We start from the raw sequence: 15461 nt of genomic DNA on the forward strand, positions 1-15461 counted from the left end.
GCCGGCCATAAGCGCCAAACGCACTGTCGCGCGCACAAAAGGCGCTACTTGTAAATTGCGATAACTAGGCTTCCGACTGGTTAATCCAATGTCGCGTACAATTAATAGGTAGAGGAGCTTTCAAAGAATAAGTTGCTTCTTTAATTTTCGAAAAATATTCAATAGGTCAAGAATAATCGATACTCAAAGTTTGCAAAAAACGTCAAATTTTGAACTTTGAAAATTTATAACTTTGTAAATACGCATTTAACAAAAAAGTTTCAAGAGAACTTTTATGCTTAGAATTGTCCATATTTGCTAAAAAAAACTTGTCCCATAAAGAAAAACCATTTTTTCCTATTTGTTTAAACAATTGCGTTTTAAACAAAACCTATCCACTTCTCGTAAAATTAACCGGTACCATTGGATTCAGCGGGTCAAAATACATAAGATTAACTAGTTTTTACCTTTTGCCTCTTGAATGCATACGGGAACATACCCAGCTCCCGGACTAAACCTCGCGCAGAACTCTATTTTTCGTGACAGAGCATGCAGGGAGGACTGGACGAGTATTAGGATTTTGCTCTGGGGGTGCGAAGCACGAGATACGTGATGAGAATGTGTTCGTCAGGGCCGAAGGAGCTTTAACAAAAGAGAATTTACAATCACCAAATGACTGTTGTCGATGATTTGACCTTTAGTTTTAAAAAGTCTGTGCACAAGGCCGAGCGCGTAGCGCGAGGTAAATACATTAACGAGCGCGAAGCGCGAGAACCAACAGTCGCACGCCCTAGGCGCGCTCAAACTTGCGGGCGAAGCTCTTCCTCTATGAGAAATCAAAGTTATTTGATACTTAAGAGGAAGCAAATCCTTATAAAATGAGCGCAGTAAAATTTTATTACGAAACGTCTAAAGGTTTCAAGTGGTTTAAAACAATGCCAACGGATTTCAAGAGATTTCTAGAGACCCCAAGTATCTTGAAAGATTCGAAGAATTTTCGATGCATTTCAAAATATTTCAAGGGATTTCACAAGATTTTAAGTTATTTTTAAGGATCGTGTTTATTAACTTATATGACGCATTTTTTTAAATTTTGAAGTTTTTCAAAGTATGTGAAATCATTTTAAGAGTTTTTTAGGGGTTTTAGCGAAATTTATAGGGTTTCATGAGCCTTCGGAAGACTTCAAGAAATTTCAAATAATTAGTAGGTATTTTCTGCTATATTGCCATATTTTAAGTGCGGGATCTTATAATTAATGAGTTTAAATAAATAAAAATATGCATTTTTTACAAATACGACTTAGTAATAAAAAGATGAAAATATTCAATAATCGCACACATAGCGCATGTGCTTGTTGGCCAATATTTATAAAGAAAGTATTTATTTTCTTTAATGTTATAAAAAAATAAAAAAATAATAAATGAAAATAATTAACTTAATTATAAATATTAATTATTAACATTTCAATTTACAAAAGTTAAATTAACTGTGACAAATAATGCAAACAATATTGCTCCTGTGGTTCTTACGTTTATTTACTAATTTTAGGGAATGACATGGCCTTTTACTCTAAAGCTTACTTACTACTTTACTTTGGTTATTTATAATAAATAAATAACTATACTTACATCCAGATTCTGATACCAAATTAAAAATCTTTTGATGTTCGTAAATCAAGCTCATATCAAGACAACCTGAAAAAATTAGAAATAAATAAAAACGCAATTATTATTATTCTAAAAAAAAACAAGATTGCCTATTTAATTTCGTGGAGTAACTAACATTTCTTAGAACAATGGGATAAAATTTACGAAGGTAAATCAAGAAAAATTAATTCATTTACATTTTAGTATTGTGTAGCAAATGTTTACAATTAATGTTTCTTAAAATAAGGAATCAATACATTTACAAACCTAATATTGCTTTTATTACAAAAAATCGTAGGAATAATATCTTATAGCAATTTAAGTAATTTGTAATTACTAGGGTCCCAGTGGACACCGGGACGTTCTAAAGACGTCCTTAGAATGTACCTCTATGTCATATGATTTGACGTCTCTAAGAAATCCTTTGGATATTTTAATGTCTTTAAAAGGTCCTCAGGACGCCTTTAAGACGTCCGCCGAAAGACCTATATAGGAAAAGTTTAGGACTTGTGTGCCCACTGGGGTGACCTGATGGCTTGATCTGAAAATCCGGAGGACTTTTATCACACTTTTCACCCCGTTCAACCTCTAATGAAGGCACGTTATTTAAAAAACAGGGTTGCTACAAAATACCAATTTCAAAATTCCCTAACTTTCCCCAACTTTCCTCTGACCATCTAAAATGTGGAATTTTCATTAAAGAAAAACGAAATTTTTACTAAATAATTACATTTTTAAACCGAAAATATGAATTTTTAACACAAAGGTAACATTTGACCAAATTGTTGAATTATAAACACTAGAAAGACGACTTTTCAACCAAATTATTGAATTCCGAACAAAATAAGATTGTATGTTCATTCCCCAAGTTATTAAAAAATATACATTAAATCATACAAATAACTTTTTAATTGAAATAATTAAGTACAACGTGTACAATAACTAATAGTAATTATTCAATTATTCTGAACACTTTTTTGAAGTTCCAATTTTTCAGGGCACGGCTGAAAAATCTCGAACAATAAATTTTCCGGTGCTGTAAAATTTCCGAATAATCAAATTCCCCAATTTATGAATTGCTCACTTATAAGCATTCCCAACATCATATAATATTACCGAATATGAAAAGTCCCGAAAAATTTAAATCCTGAGAGGAAGTTGCCGAATTATAAGATATTTGAACTAGAAAATTTCCGAACTCAAACTATTAAAAAAGTTGAGCTTTCTTTAATGTTTTAATGTTAGAATTTAATGTTCAAAGTTTTGCAAATTATGTATTGAATTTAAAATAACAATAATTGAAAAAATATATATATTTCTGTATGAAATTTTTTGTTTGAAAATGTGCATAGCATTTAAGGTAATTACAAAAAGCTTTCTCAAAAAACGATTTTTTTAGATAAATTTTATTTAGGTTTGGAAAAAATTTAGCGAGAAATTTTTTGTTCGTTCGAGTAAGAAATGTTTGCAATTTTATTTTTTTTAACCATTTGTATGCATAAATTATTATTTTTAATTCAAACAATGGTTAAAAATCTTTAAACATTCACAAAAGTGTCTTCGATAAAATATTTAATTATTGTATATTTATTTAAAAAATCAACAATATTTACTGAGAAAAAATGTTTATTTTTGATATCTTAGGATTCATCAATTGTCTGACGAGAATTTTCCAATTCAGGATTTTTACAGGGTTTTGAATTTTATTTTTCGCGGTTATTCAGTCTTCGACTTTTTTTAGACAATTCAATGTTTTTCTTTCTTTTTAAATATTAGCAAAATTCCAGACATGCGTTAAGTTTTTGCAATTGAACTGAACTGATAATAAAATCGTAAATTATGATTTTCGGGCATGAAAAATCACGCCACAGCACAAAATATCAGAAAAATCAGGACGTCTAGTCACCCTATCAATTACTATAATAATTATAACAATGTATAGTATACCTGTAATTTCGAGCAGAATCCGAAAATAAACATCTCGATTGTTTAGTTTAGATGAACCTAAATTCACTCGCGTACACCGAAAACCGATATGTTTATTTAAATTTATAAAACTTAAAGTCTCATTTTATCATTAACAGAAAAATAGGTTATAAAAATTGAAAATTAACTATTCATAGCACTTAAAATGATTATAAAGTTCGGCATGATGCACGACTCTCGACAGGTTGAAACTTGCAAAATTTGATGTTTGCCCACTTTTCTTTGAATGACGAATTTTCACACTAAAGATTTAGAAAAACCAAAAAACACCAAAAAAATAATTCCTCGTATGATTCGGATTCAGTTGAAACATTGGTCAACACTAGTTCTCAATCATTAACCACGTGAACAGATTCCGCAATTTGACAAATTATAACCTAACTTTTTTGATTGAACCGTCGAACGAAATATGTATAAACTTTCAAACGCAATTAAAGTAATCTTAACTAACTACAAACTTAATGTTTCTATTTAGCTCGAATCAGATACAGAATACGAACTTTCAATTGTATATATCGCCAATTTTCATCCAACTCTACTAAGCCCTGGTATCTCCGCGCCAAACGACACGACAAAGACAAGAATTTACCCAGAAGCCCTCTCGATTGAAATTTTAAAATTGCTTAAGCGCGAAAAGTCAGAAGCGGAAATCATGTTGTATAAAATAATTATGTAATTATTAAGTAATACGTTATTTATTAATAATTTATTATTTAATTTAGGTAGAAGTCTCTTTCTCTGCTTTTGTGCATTTTATATCTTGTCGTATTTCGAAACTGCAACTAATTCAAACTGCCATTTCAAGTGATCTTCGAGAAATAATCGATAGTCGAATTAACGACATGAAGCTTACAGATATGAAAAAAGTAAATGGAACCTAACGTATTTACCGTGTTTACTGCTCCGGTGTTTTCAAGAATTTAATATAATTTTCCGTTGATTAATATTTTCTAACGTGATTTTACGGTTACCGTATAACTTTTTAATGCGAAATTGATCAATTTAAATTGTTTGTTATGTTCTCACATGCATTTTCGCGTAATACGACATACGAAAAAAGGTTAGAATCGTCGAATAGAATTAATTAATTTACATTTTTACACAGTGTAATTCTAGTTCAATATTCCTTCCGTCGCGAGTTCGCCCTGATTGGGCCAATATTCTTATGAACAGGTATTTCATATTTTTTTATATCAATAAATTATAAAGGCAGGTTCATTCAGTAGGGCATTCCAAAAATTTGACTTTCAATTTTTAGTGATCGATCTACCCCAATTTTTTTGTTTTCCGGAGAAAGAAATTCCCGGCTTTCAGAAAAAATAGAAATGCGAAATCCTTGATATTAACTTTTTGTAAATTAAAATGTAGTCACTTCTCGAGGAATGTTCGAGAAATATTTAACACTTATAACATTTTAATCTTGATCCCCAATGGTGCCCGGATATGCCCAAAAAATTCAAAATAGCAGTTTTATGTCAAATTTTTGCTAAATACAATATTTGTTAAAAATTCTTCAACATTAGTCATTTCTATTTTATAAGTTGCAAGTTTCCACAAGTATTGTAAAACTATTTTTCAATTGTTTAAACAATTATTATTTGTGTACACAATATTTTTTCGCAGTAAATTGTGAAAAGTGACCATTTTTCGGGATAAATGATACAATTGAGGAATGTAATATTTAATGTTGTAAACTTAAAATTTACGTGAAAAGTCAAAATGTTTGAAAAGATTAAAATCATGCTTAAATATAAATTTTTTAAGTTAAAGTTTCATGTTATCAAGAATTGAATACTAGGCTGGTCCAAATTTATACTTGTAAAAATTTGAGTTTTTTTAAAGAACAAATTAAATAATAATAAAAACAATAATAATTCATATTCAGTAACTAATAATCAAACAAATAATAAATTAAATAAAGAAGCAGAATTAGAAATTTTTTTTTAATTAATAAAATAATACTTACATAATTAATAACAATTAATATGACAAATTTTTTAAAATTTTACTTGAGTTTACATTAAAATTTACAATTTTAATGTATTTTTTTGCAAAAGACATTTGGAATTTTTTAAAATAATTTCAATTTCTATAATTTTTACACCAAAGTGTGAAAAGTTAGTATTTTCTGGAATTCATTACAATTGACAAATTTCAAAAGTAATATTTCTTTGTTTAAAATATTTAGCCATTGTTAAAACAGTTTTGATTTCTTGAAATCATTTTTTCCTCTGTAACTGGTGAAAAGTTTTTATTTTCTGGTATTAATGACATCGTTAATAAATGTCATATTTAATGTTCCAGACTTAAAATTTACGTAAAAAATTAAAATTTTCGAGAAAAAAAAATATTTTTGCAGCCAGCATTTCATGGTTTCGAAAGTCCAGATTTATACCTGTAAAAATTTGAATTTCGATTTTTGATAGGTAAAGAAAATAACTAATAAATGTTAATAACAAATAATAACACAAATAATAATAATTAATATCCATTAAGTAATTATTAATAACGTAGAAGTTAATTAATTAGTAATAAAAATTACAACATTTTTTCATGCTCCTTTTCATAGGAAAGATGGGTATAATTTTAGTTTTTTTGCCAAAGAAACCTGGTGAGTGGAAAACGCACTTAGCCAAAAACAATTTTTTAAAAAGTCAGGGAATTTTATTGGTCATGGAAAAGTCAGGGAATCAACAAAAAAAATCTTGTAAAAGTCAGAGAATTTCTATAACTTTAAATAACTGTCAAAAAGCATAAAGTTGAAAATTTGCAATTTCAATTTAAAATAGTTTTAATCCGTTTATAAAAGATTCTAGGTTAAAAATGTTACAAGTTTAACATTCTGGTATTTGAATATTAATGATCAGGGAAAATGAAAAATTTTCAGAAGAAAATTAAGAAATTTCTAAAATAAAGTTTTGCAGTAATCTTGGTACAATATTCTTGCTAATAATTTATTTGCCTTATATTTATATTTCTTTTTTCTTGCAGCTGCTTCCTCCTAAAGATTATCTTTTTAGTTATACATTTTATTATTTTTTTGAAAATTCGAAAATTTGGTCAAAAAGGTATCCTTTTTTATTGAAAATGATGGAAAAGTTAATTAAAATCTTTTCTGGGTCAAAATTCAAATATTTTGTTTGAACATTTTTTTCAACTTTAAAAATATATATATTTTAATGGAAATTACATCTCTATTTGAAAAAAATTTCACAATTTTGTTAAAAAGTCATAATTTTGGGCTGAAAATTGAACTATTTCGAAAAAAATTACTTTCTGTTTAAAATTCATATTTTGGTGTGAAAAGGTCAACTGAACTTTTTATTGGATGAAAATTCATCTGTTTTGTTAAAAATGTGTCTTTTTGATTTGAAAATTCAAATATCTTCGTAGAAAATTTACTTCTTGTTGAATGCTCATATTTTGATATTAAAACGTCAAAATAAAATTGAGGATTTAGGTTTTTTTTGTTGAAAATTTTGGCTAAACCGCTTTCTTAAGAAATAACTTTTTGTGGACGATTCATATTTTTAGTTGAAAATTTATCTCTTTAGTTCAAAGTGTAACTGTTTTACTGAATTTTTTTTTAATTCGAAATTTAACTGCGTGGGTAAAATTTGAACTGCTTTCTTAAAAATTTATTTTTTGAATGGAGATTTATCTCTGATTGAAAATATTTTGTTGAAAATTAATTTTTTTTGCTAAGAATTAATTTTTTCTGGTTGAAAATTGAATTTTTGTACAGAAAATTAATTTTTTTGGCTTGAGTATTCTAAAATTTAGGTATCATTTTCTTGTAAATTTAATGATTTTGTTGAAAATTCAAGTCTTTTTTTTAAATTTCATATTTTATGCTAGAAAAATAATTTTGTTTGTATAAATAAGTTAACTTGAAAATTTCAAAATCGCATATGAAATATTGTTTAATTCCGTTTTCCGATATTAAAAATATTCGTAATTTAAGTACATCTCTTTATTAATAAAGATGAGAAAAAACTTAATGTTAAGTGACAGAGTGTAAGAGATTCGAAAAACTAGAATTTGCTCCACTTTTTCGACTTTAGTGGATACAGAAATAAATGAGAGAATCTAAATTCTAACGAGATAGTGGTGTAACTACAACCGTGTAGCCCCCCCCCCCCCGCAGAAATATTTAGGAGGCCCCTCTTATAAAAATAAAAATCAAGCAGCGTATAAGTGTAACTGAAATGCATTTAAGCAAATAATGTATCTGACATAGTTCTTTTTATAATATATCACAAATTATATTTTATTTTAGACAATATATATAATAAATTATAAATAGTTCTGACTTAAAAATTAGTATTGTACCGTTAACAAAATTATCTGCACGTTGCTATATTGCAATTCGTCTTGATCTAATTTTGCCAAACTTATTAATAACAATTTCGACATCCAATTATTTTGCATCATTAAGTTCGATTGTCAGTAGAGATATAGATTTAAGAATCGATTTTGATGCATTCTATTCCTTAAATAGGATTTTATAATTTTTTATTTGCTAAACGTCCTTTCGCAATTCGCTATACTCTAACATGCCGAGTTAAAGAAATTCTTAAGGGATTACTTCTGAATAATCGCTTTCCATGAAGCTGTATTTAATGAGTAAAGTGCAGAAAACATCGTTTACTGCAACGTCTCCGTGAACTCGTTACTATTTAAACATGGAATAAATTTGATGACTTCCAAGAGGAATTCTTTTGTGAATTCCTCATAATATCGAATCTATAATTTCTCTAAACTATGTATTCACAATGCCTAATTAGACCTTAGGGCTTAGAAACCTTAAGGTGTGATTAAAGACATTGATTTTTTTAAATTCTTCACTAATTTAAAAATGTTTCTCACGCTTTGGTTTTCGTTTTTCTACAAAGACTGGTTCAATACACCATTTTTGAGATATTTGTGGAGTTTCTTTCTTCAACTTTTCATACTTAAGTCTGTACTTCTTTTAATGTTTCCTTGCAGTGTTTAAGATTTTAAGTGCACGACTTAAATCTATATTTTCTCCTTGAAGTAATCTTGATAAAACATTTACTTCGTTTAGTATATTGGAAAGCGTTGCGTACATCTTTATAAATTCAAACTTGGCCAAATTTTTTTTTAATGCTGCTTATAGCTGCATTAATCCATAAGGTTACGTTTTTCAATTAGCCAAGAAAATTTTGGAATATTTCAGGTATGTAAAAAAAGAATAGACAATTTTAAATAAAATTGGTTTATCTGAAAATTGAAAATTGTTGAAATCCGTTGAATTACACTGAAATCTATTGAAAACTATTGGGTTGAAATTTCTGAATTGAACATAATATTGAATGATTTCGAGTAGTGAATTTGGTTAAAAACGTCGTGTCAATGTTTAAACAATTTTTATTTTTAAGCAATCCATGCTCAATTTAAAAGGAATGTGCAAGGAACACTGTAACGAGACAAATTCAGGAAAATTGCTAAACATTTAGAACGTTTCGCGATGATAGATCTTAATAGTTTGCGAATTTCGCGAAATATGGGCCTGTAACGGTGCAGTTAAATAATAACGTAATAAGTTTGAAAATCACTTTCCTATTTCAGACCTCACGCACTTTCTCTGATTCCCTGCTTTTCCCATTTTTTTAAAGGATTCCCCTTTCCTTCCTTTTCTCGTTTTTTGTTGAATAATCTACTATTATATTTTTAGTTAAAAATTCTACTATTTGGTTGAGAAGTTAATTATTTTTTTGAAAATGCAACTGTGTTGTTAAAGTATATGAACTTTTATTCAAAAATTCAACATACTTGGTTGAAAGATTAACTTTTTTTGTTAATAATTCATTTTTGGTAGAAAATTAATTTTCTTAACAGAAAATTTAACTATTCCATTTATTGTTGAATATTGATATTTTTTAGTAAAAATTCTACTATTTGGATAAAAAATAGTTTAGTTGAAGATTCGTTTGGTATTTGAGAAAACTGTTTGGTGGAAGATTCGTCTTGTTGGTAGAAAATTTATGTTATCAATGTTTTTGCTTCAAAATTAGTCTGTTTGTATAGAAAATAACCTTTTTTTTTGTTGAGAATTAATTTTTTAACAGAAAATGTAACTATTCCATTCATAGTTTTAATTTTTTAATAATTTAAATTGACAATTAATATGTTCTAGTTAAAAATTCCACTATTTGGTGGAAAGTTAATGTATTTTTTTTTAAATTTAGTCTTTTTGATAGAAAATTCATCTTCTTGGTTAAAAACTCATCCTTTTTTGTTAAAAATGTTACTGTTTGGATAAAAATTAATTTGTTTTGGTTTAGGATTCAACTACTTAATCGAAAATTCGTATTTTTTGTTGAATTTCACATTTTCAGGTTGAAAATCTAACTGCTCTGTAGAAAATGTATCTTTTTGGCTTGGAAATTCAACATCTAGGTAGAAAATTAAATTATTTAATTAAAAATGAATTTTTTTGTTAAAAATGCATATTTTTTATACTCACTGGAATGGCAGCTTCTAATGTGTCCCCTAAGGGACATTTTTCTTGCACCTTCTTTATTCCTTCACACACCCCCCACATACTTACTTGGTGGTGGAAGGGGGACCTACAGTTTAAGGTGGGTTCCGAACAACCAAGAGCAACAGATTTAAGTACTTAGAGAAAACCTTTTTCTCTAGATGTACGGGTCCCACGACTCTCCGGAGATGAACAACTCCTTTTCGAGGCTAGTGTTCACCGCATGGGCCCGCCGAGGCTCTTCCAGAGTGCGAGGCGGGAATCGAAACCGCAAAAGCCGACGGAGTGGTTCCCAAGCCTACGCTTTAGCCCCCACGACCATCGTCCCACTTCGCATATTTTTTTATAAATTCAACTATTCTGGCAGAGAATTCAGCAATTTAGTTTACAATTCATGTATTTTGTTGAAAATGAGACTTTTCTGGTAAAAAAAATGAATCTTATTGGCTGACAATGAATCTGGATTGGTTTAGGGTTAAGCAATTAAGCAGTTTGGTAGAAAATTAAACTATTTCTTTGAAACAGCATCTTTTTTGGTTGAAAATTTGAATTTTTTGTTGAAAATTAATCTGTTTTTTTGTAGAATTCAACTATTTTGTAGAAAATTCGTCTATTTAGATGAATTTCACACATTCGGGTTCAAGATTCAATTAATTTGTAAAAAATTTGTGTTTTGTCTTGGAAATTCAACAATTTCATAGAAAATCAATCTAATTAATTGAATTATCATCCTTTTTGGTTAAAAATTTCACTGTTTGGTTAAAAATTAGTCTGGTTTATTTTGAGATTTAATTGCTTTGTAGAAAATTCGTCTCTTTGGCTTAATTGTTGAAAAATATACTTTTTTGGTAAAAAATTAATCTTCTTGGTTAAAAATTTATTTTTTTCTTTGAAAATATAACATTTTGGTGAAAAATTGATCTACTCGGTTAAAAGTTAAACTAATTTTTTAAATATATTTGTTTAAAGACTTAAGACTTTTTTGGTAAATTTGTCTTTTTTTATTCAATCTAACTGGTTGAATTTTTTTTTGTTCAAAATATTTTTTCAAACGGAAAGTTTAATGATTTAATTTTAGGTTGAAGACTGGTATTTTTTACGTGAAAATCTCACTTGGTTTATTGGCTATTCGTCTTTTGGTAGAAAATTAATTTGCTTGCTCAAAAAATGATCTTTGTAGGTTAAAAATTCAGCTATTTAAATAAAAATTTAGCTATATGATTAAAAATTCAACTACTTTGCTTCAAACATTTATTTTTCTGTTGAAAATTAAACTTTTTTAATAAATTCATCTTCCTTTGTTGCAAATTATATTTTTGTTAAAAGTTCAACTATTTGATTGAAAATGCATCTTTATAGGTTAAAAATTAAATTATTTTATTAATTTCATCTTTAACCACAGAATTACGTTCTTCAACGAAGGATGACATGTTTTGAGGGGTAAATAGAATCAAAAATTCGGTACCGTTTTTTGATACCGGGAAAAAAAAGAAATATGGCATTGAAATAATTTTTTTACCGAGAATTTGACCAATTATTATCACATGAAAAATGTATTCAATCACTTGAAAGGTCATTTATTTTTTGTTACATAATATAATACAATTTAAGAAAGTTTGATTTTACCTTTTTTATTATTAAATTCGATTTCTCATTGTTATTAATTTAACTGTAGTTCGCGTATAGATCATTGAACAAAAATTCATTTTACAAAACGATTCTAAGTCTGATAAAAACTAAACAATTTAAGAAAGAAACCGGCTATTAGTACCGAAATTTCGGTACCTGTAGCAACGACATTAAGTAAATTTAAACGTCCCATTTTGAAACTTTATAAACTATTTTTATTTTTCAAGTTCTTAAAAAACTAACAGATTCATCATTAAACGAATTTTGAGTCAAGGGTTTCAATGTATTCTCTCATTTCATAGTATCATAAATTAATATAGAGTGTTACTTAAATCTTCATAAGTATAAAATTAACAATTTCAGCCCGCAGTATGAATAGTTTCAATAATTATTTTCGAGTTTTCTTAAAATGGCACTATAGCGGGACCAGGCAGATCCTCAACTATAAAATATTGAACTCTCCTTTTGTTTTTTATCTTTATCAACTTAACATAAGTGATATCTGTCAACATCAAATATTTAGAAATTGTATTAACATTCTTTAACAATTATTGAGTTTGAGTTTGTGATTTCGGAGAGGCTCATAACAAAAATTTTTGCCTACTTTTTTATTTATTGTCTTAATAACTATTTATTATATTCTTGGACAATTGTCTTAGAGTTACCATCTTCGACGATGAAAGTATAGTTTTCGAGACAGTATGGAGACGTGGGTTACCTATCGTGCAGATAATAAGGTTGTTTTGTAATGTTTAATTCATAATTTCTCATTATGAACAGTCAAATATTGCTAAATATTGAAGAAATCTCCTTTTTTCAATTACATTTCTTTTAATTGAATGGGTTCCAAATGGAATATTTTAGAATGAAACAATAGTTTAAAAATTACGAATCTATTCGTTTCATATTATGAATCTATTAATTTTAAGGTATGCGAAAATTGAAAATAGTTTATATAGTTTTAATAAGATGTTTACATTTTTTTAACTATAAAGGTTTTCGAATTGAAACATTAAATTTTTTAGATTTAGAATTGGTAAATTTTTTTATTTTTAAATTTGAATAGATTCATAATCGCCCTGTAAAATTAATTATTATGAAATTTTTCATACTCAAACTACACTTTAATTCTGAAAATAAACAATTAATTTTTATTTGCATTTTCAATTTTAAAAAAATTAATTTTTTAATTAAATTGAACATTAAAGTATATTTATTTGTGCTGACAAATTTTTACATATAAAAGTTTCTTTTAAAATTTTACGTTTAATTCATACTAATATTTATTTAACTATTTTTTATACTAATTAAAATCAACGCATGTAAGGTGGAAGTTTCCCAATAAATTTTTTTAAATTTCGTTATTCTTTTTGTATGTTTCGTTTTGAGTAATCGTCAATTTGAAGTTCGAAAATTGCATTTAAAACTTGGCTTCAGAAATACAAGAATAATAGAAAAATGAAACAAATAGTAATTGAAATAAGAATAACAATTAATTAGTGCATTAAACGTATTTCATACCATTTTTTTAATATATGGTACCGAGAAGAATCATGGGACTGTCTGGTATTTGTTAGTTTCATAAAATTACTTTTTTCAAAGTAGGATGAAAGATATTAAATTTCTGCGTAAAATAATACTAGGTTGAAGTATTTTTTACCAAATATTTTTGAATAAATAAGTCGTAATGACTTTAAATTATCAAATATTTCATAAATCCATTGTGTTTTATATCTTATACAATCGTATTCATGCTCTCAAAAGTTATTTTTTGCTTTATTGAAAATTTTAGTTTAAAAGTTGTAAACATCCATTTTTCTGATACAAATGTACGTTTTGAATTTCCTGACAAAAAAATATTAATTTTGTAAATTTTTCAAGTATTTTTTAGTAATTTTTTATTGGTTTTATTTGAAAATCCTCTTTCCCGGATTTCAACCAATTTCGGCGTTTTTGGACACACTGATTGAGAAAAAATGAATTTTACTTCGGTGTCTGTCGACGACTTCGATTGCGTTTATGAACACCATAACTTTCGAAAAAATTATCCTACTAAATTACCCTTTCGTATACTGTTTTAAAGCCTGAAGAAAGGACAAGTTCATTAACCAACCATTTTTGATTAACGTTTCTGGTTTTATTTATTGAATCGCGATAAAAAGTTTGGAAAGACGTTAATTCTGAACCGGGAATTTGTCGCGAGAATTTGAAAACGAAATTTCGCTAGACACTTTGTATTTATGACTTCAGTCTGTGATAAATCAACAATTGTTTTGTTTAAGACATAAATTTAGTATCGTTATGCATATTATGTTAAATTTCCCATTTCGATACATGGGTTTGGAACAAATTACAAAAAGGCACCTTTAAATTGGTGGGGGGGGGGGGGCGAAAAAACGTGGAAGTTCTAAATCCCTGATCACTATAACGTCAGTCGGACATATTATTTATACCTGATCTAAACAATTAACTAGATTTAGAATTTTCTATCAGGTTTTTCTTCAATAATAAAAATTATTTTCACTATTATTATTAATACATCTTACGTGCTATATATAGAATCGTCTATGTGTTTGGCCTCATCTTGCTCGATTCTATTTCGTGATAATGTTTTACGAGGTTAAATACCAATGTCAACATTGTCCTACAGTAAATGGTAGTTTTCTCCTATTTTGTAATACTTAACATAAGCAGATCACGGGCAATAACCTCGTCCTTGTGGCATTCGCAAAATACTCGGGTAGAATAGAGATTTTAGAGAACACAATTAATTTATCATTCATGTCAAGACTCGAATTTTACATGTATTTAGTATAATTTAAAATTCGTATTTTTAATGTTTTATACATGTATGTACATACCATACATACATAGTAAGCCGAAAAAAAAATGAGTTTCGCATTTGAACACGGACACTAGCTTAAGTTGTACATTTTTAGTCAACGCGTTTTTCTAAAGAAACAAATTTTTAAACAAATATGATTTATTTGAGGTTTGTCTTCTTTGTTGTTTTTTTGTCATCCCCTTTTATATTACCACGAATGTTAATTAAATATATTCTTAGATTTCGTCATTTACTTTCTAAATTTGGTGACAGATTAAACAGGAATTCGAAATAATTAAAAACCTTTAGTAAAGAATTTCAGTATTGTAAATTGTTTAAAAAATTAAAAGTTAATTACTTTGATAGAAGATTTGACAAAATTATAGAATCTCGTGTCATTACTCTTTATTTAGCGTTCATGGTGATCGCAATCGTTCTTTAAGTACTATAAAATATAATTAATAATCATAAATTAAAATGTATATTCCAATGGATTTAAAAATAGCTACATTCTTAAAGATTATAAGATTTTAAAGATTTCTAAATAAAAATTCTTAAATTTGAATGGTTTTAAAGATCGAAAGTCAAGACCTGTCAATTATAAATCTTTAAAATTGAAGAAATTTTGAATGTAAATCATCAGAATTATAGAATTTTTAAATTGAAAAATTTTAAGCCTGTATGATATTTAATTGTAAATGTTCAAAAATTTACAATTCAAATAATTTAGAATTTATAATTATAAAGTTTTGAAGAGTAACAGTTTTCAAGATTTATGTTTTGATGGTATTTAAATTTTGAACGTTTTTAATAGCTCAAATTTTGATGATTGAAACTTGTTAAATTTTAAGGATTTATAATTTAAAACTCTTTCATTTTAAATATTTACTA

The sequence above is a fragment of the Belonocnema kinseyi genome, chromosome 4 (assembly GCF_010883055.1).
Source record: "Belonocnema kinseyi isolate 2016_QV_RU_SX_M_011 chromosome 4, B_treatae_v1, whole genome shotgun sequence".
In the NCBI taxonomy this organism is placed as follows: Eukaryota; Metazoa; Arthropoda; class Insecta; order Hymenoptera; family Cynipidae; genus Belonocnema; species Belonocnema kinseyi.